General features: G+C 43.0%; 1 protein-coding gene across 1 annotated transcript in view; it reads right to left on the reverse strand.

Moving 5' to 3' along the window:
* LOC307254949 (disks large-associated protein 1-like) overlaps positions 1-11617 on the reverse strand; it is a gene marked incomplete at its 3' end in the record, with an annotated part of 121185 nt that extends 109568 nt beyond the window's left edge. The window contains exon 1 of the mRNA XM_080033522.1: positions 11451-11617. The remainder of the gene's footprint in view (positions 1-11450) is intronic.
* Between the last annotated feature and the right edge of the window lie 308 nt (positions 11618-11925).

An 11925-nucleotide genomic window follows, 5' to 3' on the forward strand; every position in this document is an offset into this window, starting at 1 on the left:
TTAGACTGCTGAATTTGAGGTGAGACGACTGTTTGTGTTTTTCATGTCAAATTGAAAATATTTAGCTCCTCAGTATTTTTCTTCTAGGCTTTTACACAATGGGTTTATAACAAAACACTTGTTACCCATACAAAGTGTGAAGGGTAAACTATAGTTTAGATTGTGGTTAGCAAGCTGATTAGTTGTCAGATGGTTGTTGGCCTTGATGCTAGCAAGAAATTCAAGTTGGGGTTGGGCGTCACATTTTTTGGGGGGTTGGTTGTCACATGTTATCTCAAGGCTGCAGCCAGAAAAGGAACCCAATAACGAAAGAAATTGTCAAGCTGTATCCTCACTGACACCCCAGAGAAGAAGAGAATAGAGCAGGAAAAGGCAGCTAGCATGCAAAAGAAAAAAGGGACAACAAAATCAAAACAACCCAGTGCATCCCAAACTAGACCAGCTGCCAAGGCTACAGTAAGTTATGTAGGCCTATTTGTCAACTTGACAATGCAATTAAACTTTCAAATTTAGTTCTACTTTCTTGCCTTCTTTTTAAGATTATTCCCATTAAAATAACATTGTGACAAACAACCCCATAGTGTTTGACAACCGACCCCTTGGTGGGGTTGGTTGTCACAATGTGTAAGGGTGTCTTTAATGATTAATTTCTTCTTTATTACAATAAGATAGAAAAACTGAGGGGTACACATTTCAAGCCAACACCTTACGCTTCAATTTAATGTAGGAATGACTATTGAAAGATGTTTAGGTGATAAGCAATTCTCAGTAGAGTAAAAAGTGTGCCTACTTACCCCGTTCTTCCCTATACAAACTGTTTAAAAAAAAAAAAGTTTTACATTTGAATAACCTTTGACTGTTCAGCTCAACACAACAACAGCTTTTAGGCCTGTTGTGACCGGTTGTGACACTCTGATCATGAGCTCAGACGCAAAGTGCATCTCCTCTGCTCTGACCTGTCTGTGCGGTGTAATTCCGGGTTTCCACCCATTAGCCTTAATAGAGGGGGCGCTGTTTCCCCGCAGGTCACAAGTTACAAAAAAGCATTGATATTGAAATTTCAGCTTGTGTAGATGGATAACAGCCATAGCGATAAGGAAAGCATGTGTGTTAAAAGCATGTTTTTCTTAAGTTTGTATGCTTTGTAAAAATCTCATGCAACGCAAGTGGACGGAACGCTTGGCAGCTGTTTCCCCCACGATGGGTGTGGCCTATTTCATGCAGTGTCAATATTGGATTAGGATGTACTTCCTGTAGTTTCTCTCTGTATTTTTTCCACATGGAAATTCTGACCAATTGTTAAGCATTTCAAGAACTACATTGTTGCTCCTGCCCCAGACACATCTGACCAATGAGTGAAAAAACATGTTCTGACGTGGCTCATTCAGCTGCATGTTGGTTCTTGACCAACTCATGGAGCCAGAGTAAAAGGTGTGAAAGAGAACCGAACCAAGAGGGACTGTCAGGTGTGAAAGCTCCCTCACAGTCTCTTCACTCAGTAGTAGAGCTCATTGAAACACAAAGAGCATTATAGTACAGCGGATAAGCTCACATTTGAATAACAATTGTGCACTTTTTGAGAAAAGCATGACATTTCTAACATAGTTAGTACATGCCATAAGGTGTATTTTAAGATGTGGAGGGAAGTCAGATTTTGGCCGTGACGGCCGTGAGACGCCAAATCCAAGATGGCCGACATTCCGCTGGGTATAATGTTCAAACTCTCATAATTTTGGAACCATACAATGTAATAAAATATATAAGATGTCATTTCCAACTAAAGTGGACATGCCCAATCATTTGGTGACACTTTTGAGATCACCAGTGTTTGAGGAAACATATTTAGGTCAAGGTCAAGGTAAGAATTAACCAATTGTGTCCGTAAATGCAAACTTTTGCCAGGTGGTGGCGCTACAGCAAATCTCTTAGGGTTACCAAAATCAACGTGGTTGGTCCCGTACATGTCATGAAGCTTCACAGAAAATGTGACATGATTCCCATTAAAACTGTTTGAGTTATCAAGGTCACAAGGACAGCCCACGTTATCGATGATCTGCCTTTCAGTTTGGAACCTTTAATTTAAATTGCTACACTGGTTGAGATATATAATAGGGAAATCATTTTCTTGCCCTTTTAAGAAATGATAATGATAAGTGAACAACCATGGTCTAATACTTCATAAAAATTATTGAAGAAAAAAATCTTACTGTTATGCCCTAATCTTGGGGTTGGAGGACACAACCTAAAATAAGTTATTTCCACAAATTAAGAAGCAAACAGAGATGTACGTATAAAAGTATTTACTTTACAAAACAGTGAACAGCTAAATTAAGCTCTGCTGATTCACCACTTCTACTTATACTAAGCTACTGTTTAGCAGGACAGCTAACAGGACAGCTAACAGTCTCCAGAACAGTAGCACAGTGCAGTGCACTTGAGTCCAGCTTTGGCACACTTGCATCGTCCAGTGCATCCTTTCTCACACCGACAGCAGATTAATTCATGGCATGACTTTGATGCTTCAGGAAGGGTGGTCCAAAGCGGCTCCCATCCAGTGGTTTCCTTTGTCCAGCCCCAGTCAGATGGGTCTGGCATCTCTGGATTCAGGACCAATGCCTGGTTCCAACAGTTAGCCTGGTAGCATGCGCGTTTAATGTGCTGCTTTAGTTCAAGGTGTTTCATTGATTTTTGACTAGCCTCATTTTGCATACTGAGTAATTCGGTGAAAGCATCATTCACCTCGGGGAAATATTTCCATGTTTCCCAGGCCGTTTTCTTCCCTCTACCTGCAAAAGCGGATACAGTGTCACATCCGGTGAAAGCGTGGAATACTGGAAGAGTCAGACACTGGGTTGGATTCATTGTGTTGACAATTTCATGAACGGCTATGTAGCGAAAGCTTGATCCAACCCCGAAGGCCACCCACAGCTCATCAGGAGCTATCTTTCTGAATGAAGCCACAGCCAGTACCACAACGTCAGTATCTACTGTGCGTATGGTCACCTTCTTACACCCCTTTTGAACAGCATCTGCCACATGCAGAAGTAGGCGAGTGTCGGCCTCCTCTTGTGAACATGGGGCTAAGTAGGCAGAGTCTGACTCAGCAGGAGAGCAGAGGACCCCACTTCCGTCTGTCGCATATAGTTCCTTGCCTTCTGCTAGAGGAAGGTTGATCACTTCATGTGTGAGGAATGTGAACAATTCATTGTTGTTCTCATCACATCGAAGGAAGTCCCTCCAGTTCTTTGGCATGACAGTAGAAGGAGCCACCCTTTTCCTTGTGCCCTTTCCCCTCTTCTGTCTGGTTGAGGCTTTCAGGCTGGCCGGTAGGTATACATCCCAGACGAGGTCGATGCGACTGCTTTTTACCAGATGAGCAGAGATGTATGGTGCAAATATTCTTTCTCCATATTCTTTAAATGTCCTTGATGTTCCAGGATTTAACATTTGAACCACAACTGCACCATCGAAAATTGTTGCATCTGCCACAGGCACACATTTATTTTGAAGCAGGTCTGATTCCAGGCAGCAAAGTAAATCGGCTTTAACGGCCAGGACACACTAGCCCAATAATCGCCGTCGTAGAGTCTGGAGGGGGCGGGGACACGAATCTGTTTGGTGTGTGCCGTGACGTCGGTCGTCGTAGATGTCGTCGGGCTTCTTTTGAGCCGATTGAACATGTTCAATCGGCGGCGGGCAGTCTTTCAGTTGGAGCAATTTGAATGGTGGAGGGCTAGCGAATCAGTGAAGCCTGGAAGTGAGGCGGGTAGCACAAACAGCCATTGTTTTAATGTGTTTGTTTGAGTACTCACATGCATCAACCCTTGTTGACTGCTCGACACCATGCTCTACACTCTCTGCTTAAAATGGTGCTCTTTATGGTCCATAAATATAAATATGTATTTCTATCTATGTGTTTGGTCTAGAGAGCCGTCCCATCATTTCTGGCTTCCGTATTTTTTTGGGCCACGATACAGATTAGCGCCGCCTGCTGTTATGGAGACATTACGTCCCGCGCAAGCGCAGAGCGTACGGAAAGTCAGTAGTCGGCTCGGTGTGTTCTTGGCACTTTTTTGGCAGCGACGGGCAGACTGGAGCTGCCTGAAACGGCAGACTCCATTTTCGGGTAGTCGGACCGTTGTGTCCTGGCCCACACTAACACACACACCCCTACACAAACACACACACACACACACATACACAAGGATGATGGTCATGACTGATAAAATCTCCATTATTCATTATTTGCATTGTACCACACTATATAAATGTCTTATGTACAATAGGTTTATACAGGTTTATATGTTACAATAACTTGTTTCACCTGTCAATTGGAAAACAACCAGTATGATAATATTGACATTCTGAGAAATACAGAGAGTTTTGTGGAGCTGATAAACTTAATCAACTTTGTGTCAACACATTAGCCGATGGCTTTAATGTAATTGACATTATGTATATAAACAAAAATCCATCATTATAATGTCAGCATTTGTCCATTGGCTGTACTGAGGAAGATATGAGTGCATCTCCCAACATCACAGAACTGTACATATGCTCCTTTAAGGCTACTCTATGCTCCAATTCCGTGCGTAAATAGAGACGTACGTTTACAACGTTATATCCGTCACTGCCCTCATACTTCCATGCGTCCTTTATGTTGGAATGGACATTAAGCAAATCAACCATTAGTGGGCAGCATCGCCGCTCAGAGTAAAAAGTTACTCAAATAGGAAGAAGAAGAGTCAAACAGTGAATTAACTGGAATACATATTTTATAATAGGTCCATGGAAGAAACAACTTTAGCGATATACTACCGTAGCAATGGAAGAGGCTAAACTGGCTGTATTATAGATAGCGGGGGTCTGAGGACATCAATCACGACATGTCAAACAAACTAGTCTCGCACGGACCTCCGGTACTTCTCTATTGCTGCCGTCAGCCTGCCGTCTAGCTGACAGCCTGCCGTCTAGCTGACATTCTTCCCCGTGCGATCCCCGCTCATGCTGCTCTGTTGTAGTTGTCTGTCCCTGTGCCCCGGCCGTGTAACTTCATAGATATATAAATGTGTATGTAATTTCGTACCAACTCACACAAACCTCTCCTCAAAAGTTAAGACCTTTTCTTTATGTCTTAAGTATTATGTCTTTCGTTTGTGTTTGTAAACAAATGTACAGTAAGTGAAAGTGAACTGTTGGCTGTGCGCCCCTTATATTAACATACTATCTATGTGCGCCCCCCGTGATATTCGGTAGTAATGCTCCGTTCTGTCCGTTTGGTACGCATCCGCAAGCTTGCAGGATACGTGCAGAAATACGCACGTAATGTACGCAGAGTACGGACAGAAGGCTCCGTCCGTATCCGTATGCGTATCTAGCGTAGAGCATAAATGAGCCTTTAGAAAGACAACAGCGGAAAATGGAGGGTGAAAGCTCCAGTGTAGCTGAAAGGCTTAAGGAGGCTCCGGACAGAGAGGGCAGGTGAGTCCATCTTCACTGTGGCAGGAGTATAAAATAAGGTTCTGTATAATTGATCACATACTAAAATATACCCACTTAAGCTATGTGATGGGTGGCTACACAGGAACAGACAGGCAGCCTGGGAGTTTATTCAGCACAAGGCAGTATTCTGACTGTATGATGGAAGAGGCTTTTAGGACAACTCAAGAACAGTGGCAACAGTCTCCGACAATGGTTGAATGGAGAATGGTGGTGTCTAAGCCTGAGTGGTTTGCAGGAGGTAGACACAGAAGGCCATTCCTTCTAAATGCAAAAAACATCTACAATGAGATCCTTTTGTTCCAGGGAAGGGGTCTCCTTCTATGAAATGGACTAAGCAAATTATTAGACATTACATTTAATAAAGTAATTTAATGTATTTCTATCTATCTATCTATCTATCTATCTATCTATCTATCTATCTATCTATCTATCTATCTATCTACCTATCTATCTATCTATCTATCTATCTATCTATCTATCTATCTATCTATCTATCTATCTATCTATCTATCTATCTATCTATCTATCTATCTATCTATCTATCTATCTATCTATCTATCTGTCCGTCTATCTATCTATCTATCCATCTATCTATCTGTCTGTCTGTCTGTCCATATCTATGATTAAGGCTATGCTTTATCAGTCCAGTCAGCCGGAAACAATTCATCATCCATTAATCATTGAATAATAAATGGTGATAATATCATTTGATGTTTGATATAGTTACTGATTCTTCAGGTGTTCCATCCTGAGAAAGTAAGAGCAAAGCTTCCAGAGGTGTGCAGTGGATTCAAGCTGTTAGAGAGCTAATATGAACACTAGCTTATCTACTCTGTGGATGTCCTTAACATGCTCATTAGCAAGGACGTGCAGAGAATGTTAGCGGGCCAGGGACCCAAATTCATAAGAGCAGGGCTCCAGACTAACCTTTTTTACTCGGAGCACTGGGGCTCCTAACTCAAAAATGTTAGGGGCGCAGGCAGAACATTTAAGGGCACATCTTAAATGGACCATTTGTCGCTGATCTTAAACTTAAAAGGTGAAGTAAGCGATTTATTTATGTTAATATAAGTGTTAATTCGCTCTATATTCATTCAGTGATCACTTATATAGTGTGCGCGTTTCATAAAGCCGATCTCTCAGTCTCTTGCTCTGCATGTAATCGACAAATAAACTTTTCGGGATCCCACTACTGATAACCAATCAGAAGAGAGAACGCTACAAACCGGCACCCGTCTCACTGCTGGTGCACGTGACGTGCAGAGCGACAGATGGGTGAATGTGTATGCGCCTACAATGGCGGAGCAGGTAAAAATCCTTCCCAATGTCTGTTTTGATGGTTTTTATCATGTTTTATCACACTTATGGATCTGAGATGATGCTAGATATGTGGGGACGAGGGAGGGGACTGCTAACTGCAGTAACTGACAGGAAGTTAGCTAAACTGACCATTCCGCTTACTGAACCTTTAAGTCACCATGGCTAAAAGACGACAGCGAGACACTGAGATGAGAGGAAGTGACATGATCCGCACAGTTGATCATGTTACTGATAACTTGCGTCGCGGCTCACCCTTCACTCTCTCTCCTCTCTCTTTCTCACACACAAAACACTAATTATAACTATTATAATAATTTTATTCATGCTAAGAAAAGTGTCAATTCTCTTCACATGGTAACAAGTGTCAATCAAATCGAATCACTCATTCATCATACTTTTCTCTGTGCTGTCTCAGGTGTTGATGGACTGTGTTGCCTTGTGATGTAGGGACCAAGGCGTTGCGTTTTGTACAGCCACCAGTACAGTATCGGCTTACTAATTATGTTGCTGCATCTTTTTCACGTGGGCACACACAAACTGACTATTATCACTTTAATGTTAAAACAAAATTATTATTAATTTTCCTCAAATTAAGACCCCCCCATCTACCGCTCTGTTTTGTGTGTTTTTTCTTCACACAGTGGCCCGGATACACTGTCGTATGACTGTATGTATCAGATAACATACAGACAAAATTTTCCCAGCTAAGTGCTCACAGTCTCACCTATTAAATGATCAACAACAGTGATCAATGTTTGAAATGATTAATCTCACTGTTCATCATTCTGTTACAAGATGTATGGTGAGAAAGCTTTCTGGGAGGTTTAGTTTGTGAGAAGCTTAAAGCCTCCTAGAGCATTGAACCTCACTCTTTCCAGTAGAGTGAACAGTGGAGGAGTCACAGGCTATTCGGACATTGACACGTCTTACTCCATGTGTCAAGCCAGTCTTTCCCTGTGTTCCAATCCCCATACTTCCCTGCTATTAAGTATAGTAGAATTTTTTTTTAGAATGTACCAATTTTTGTCTTCAGATTTAGCATGATTAAAAATACTCGGATGCCATTTGTCTACTACATCTGGTCGAGATTTTTAGTGTTGAAATCAGAAGCTTTTTGGGTGATTCTGACCCACAATCCAGTGCACACCGGAAGTTACATCACATGGACTGAGCCTCCGAGTGAAAATAACCAGCGATGAGACGGATACATATCAAGAGTTCAATCCATCCATGTTAGGATGAACTAAATGAGTAAAGGTTTGTCCCAATTGTAGCAATCTACATGCTAACTACTGCAAATACTTTTTGGGCCCACTCACACTGGGCAAGTTTGCCTGTTCCGTGCTGCAGGAAGATCCAGCACGATTCCCCCCTCCCCACTCCCCCCGCTGGCCCGTGGTCACACTGCTCGTGGCCTGGGCACGATTGCACCTTGCCTACGTCACCGTGCGCGTTTAGGATTTGGAGCGTATTCTACTTGTAGGCTATACGACTGTTTGTGAATATTTTCATCCGGCCAAATTTGCATCATATATTCCACTTCCACATTAGAGCAACGAGAATCCTTAAGCTATTGTTTTTTTTTAAATGTAGCCTTGACATAATAGGTTGCGGTGGACAGTCTCATATTTGTGCAGCACGCTGTTTATTATTAATATAACGGCCCGTCATCAGACCATACGTACCGGATGGTTTTATACACATCGATCGCTCCACCAAGTAATCCAAGTCAGAACTTTTTGTATGGGCAGAGATAGTTTTTTTAAGTGTCTTTATAAAGTTTCTTGTTAAACCTTAGTGTAGGCTATTGTTTCCTTATCACCGGGCTGCGGAGTCCCGCTGTGTGTTGTTTTGTGTTCGTCTCCACCGCCATGCGTAAAGGCAGTATTATGACAGCTGACGGGAGGAAAAAGAAAAAAATCATCTGACGAACGTGAGTAAACACGAAAACCTTTTTGCTTTGCTATCTGCGCTCACCTACTTAGCTCTCTCCATTTTTTATTAGCCCACACCTAGGCCTACACACTCGTTCTCGCACATTTTATGTAGCTACAAGTCCAAGTGGTGGGCAATTCTGGTGCCGACTAGTAAGGCAGCGGGCGTTAACGGACTATGCATCCTTAATAAATTCACGTCAGGAACGCCGCCTGTGCGCTTGCTTGTGCGCGTGTCATCTCATTAGCATCTGTACTTTGGCCACGGCACACCTCTCCCAAGTGTGCCGTGGCCAAGGGGCTGTTCCGTGCTGGAATCCGGATGGCGTGGTCACACTAGCCAAACGTTCTAGACTTTAGTATACAAATGAGCTCGGGCACGGGGCCGCGGCCCTAGTGTGAGTGGCCCCTTAAGGATCAGCTTAAGTATGTAGGAGAGGAAAAAGCAAGAGTATTGGAAAGCAGTCATTGTGACCAGGCAGCACATCAAAACCCAGAGCTGTGACACCATGGTCCACGGGTGACTCATCAACTCTCTAATATATTATTGGAATGGTTTGGTCAGAGATGCCCTAGAACAGAACAATCAGCAGAGTTGTTCCCTCCAGACTATTGAAGCAATTACACAATTATAAAAATTAAAGGTTCAGTAAGCAGAATGGTCAGTTTAGCTAACTTCCTGTCAGTTACTGCAGTTAGCAGTCCCCTCCCTCGTCCCTACGTCACCACATTAATGCACTGCGGTCTTCAAGCAGCAAGTTATCTAGCATCATCTCAGATCCGCATATGTAATAAAACATGATAAAACCATCAAAACAGACAGTGGGAAGGATTTTTACCTGCACCACCATTGTAGGCGCATACACATTCACCCATCCGTCGCTCTGCACCCGCAGTGAGACGGGTGCCGGTTTTTAGCACTCTCTTGTGATTGGTTATTAGTAGTGGGATCCCTGAAAAGTTTATTTGCCGATTACATGCAGAGCGAGTGACTGAGAGATCGGCTTTACGAAACGCGCACACTATACAGTATAAGTGATCACTGTATGATTAAAGAGCGATTTAACACGTAGGCTATATCAACATAAATAAATCGCTTACTTCACCTTTAATGTGATTGTCATTGTCTCAGCAGCAAAAATACATGTCTTAGTCTATCATGTTCAGGTGGAAATGTCCCAGTAGCATTGACTATACACAGAACAGACTGTGAGAATTTCCTTTGGAACTACATTGTACTAATGTGGGTTGTTATTGCTTGGTGTCTTGTTTTCTGTCTAGTGTGGCCCTTCGAAATCATCCCATATTATTATTAGCCTAATAAGCTATAGCAGTATATTCAGAGCCTACCAATTGCCTAAACTGACTTGGTTGAGCAGCACAGAACATACGATCATCTTATCCCAGAGTTAGCCTATTAATCATTCTCTGAAATGAATTCACGGAAAAGAAGACAATGTTCTATTATGTTGCATTATGAATATGAATTTAACTCGACGTCATTGAAAATGAGGGTCACCCCTCAATTGGTCTCTCGAGGATAAATAAAAGTTAAATGAAATGAAATGAAAAATTAATGCAACAACTAGAGAGTCTATCTGTTCTGTTAGAATAACTTCATCAAAGTCATCAGCTCTGGAACTGATTCACTTTCCCATGTCGAGAGGAGGGAAAAAGAAAGAGAAAAAGACTCCCATGCCTATAGGCCTACGCTGTCACCATCAGCAGTTGGTCTGCATTAGAACCACGCTGTCCTCTCATCCCTAAGCCACAGGCGACAACCGACGCCGAGCGCACAACTTCTCAGCGAGGCGAAAGATCTTCCCCACGAACCCCCCCGCCCCTCCACGCATCACATCACACGAGCCATTCTAACATGAACACTCGGGCAGTGGCTAACAAGCGGCCAGCAAGCAGCCTATAGCAACCGTGTTAGTCCTGTCCTCTCCTCCATAGAAACAGTGCATCCAGATGTGCTCTGGTGCGCTACACTCTACACATTCCATCCGACAGCATCGAGGAGGTGTTAGGGAACCCCTGTTCAGTGTTGGAATGACATGGAGCGACATTTCACATCTCATTCCCCCCGACCCTTTCTCAATCTACTGATCCAAACCCCTGCCTTTTCACTCATTATCCAAGACCTCCGTCAAGACAACCTCTTCATTTCACCAATAGAAAACAGCATCTTAGCGCTTCTGGCTTCTTGTCAACACAATTCTCTCTCGCATGAAACAGTGTTGTCACAGCGTCAACCGATCGAGAAAAAAACTTTGACTTGGATTCTAAATGAATGAATCGTTGTCTGTTTGTCACATTTCTCAAGATTCACCCCCAAAATGCCTCGTATTATGTCGTAGAGAATACGTGACGTTATTAGTCCTACCTGGATTCTTCATTTCGAAAGCGCATGTTCCATTAACATGCAGAGTGGCGTGAAATCTCCCCCAGAAATGCAAACCAGGGCTGCTGTTGGAGCTTATATATTAACGCCACTGCAGCTTAGAACAAACTGCATAAGAACAGGCCGTTACTGAAGAAGACAGCGCGCCGTGTCAAAGGGACAGCGCCGCGGTGACTCACTCAGAGCAGCAGCGGTGGTGCGAGGGAGAAGCTGTTGAATCCCCCAGCCCGTAGAACACTGGACCCCGGATCAATCAGTAGCCTTCTACATGGTGCAGCGGCCGGGCTTACCTGCACAGGCTCTTCACAACAACACACAGCGCACGCTTCAGCTGCTACATCCAAAAAGCACGTCCGTTTATTGGGTAGCAAGGCGATCACAACAGAGTCTCCACTGGTGGAATGTGTGTGTGTGTGTGTGTGTGTGTGTGTGTGTGTGTGTGTGTGTGTGTGTGTGTGTGTGTGTGTGTGTGTGTGTGTGTGTGTGTGTGTGTGTGTGTGTGTATGAGCGTCAGTGAATGTGGGGGCATCAAGTGGCGCAAGCCTGTGGTGGTCCGTTAACTCTGGTTAAGGTAACTGCAGTTAGCCCGATGACACCGGATGACAGGCGATGTTTGCTCCGAAAAAATAAAAGCAAACATAGCGCTTTGAGTGCGAGAAAAGCGCCATATAAATGTATTATTATTATTATTATTATTATTATTATTATTATTATTATTATTATTATTATTATTATTATTATTATTATTATTATTATTATTATTGT

This window comes from Ammodytes marinus, assembly GCF_949987685.1.
Source record: "Ammodytes marinus genome assembly, chromosome: 9".
In the NCBI taxonomy this organism is placed as follows: domain Eukaryota; kingdom Metazoa; phylum Chordata; class Actinopteri; order Uranoscopiformes; family Ammodytidae; genus Ammodytes; species Ammodytes marinus.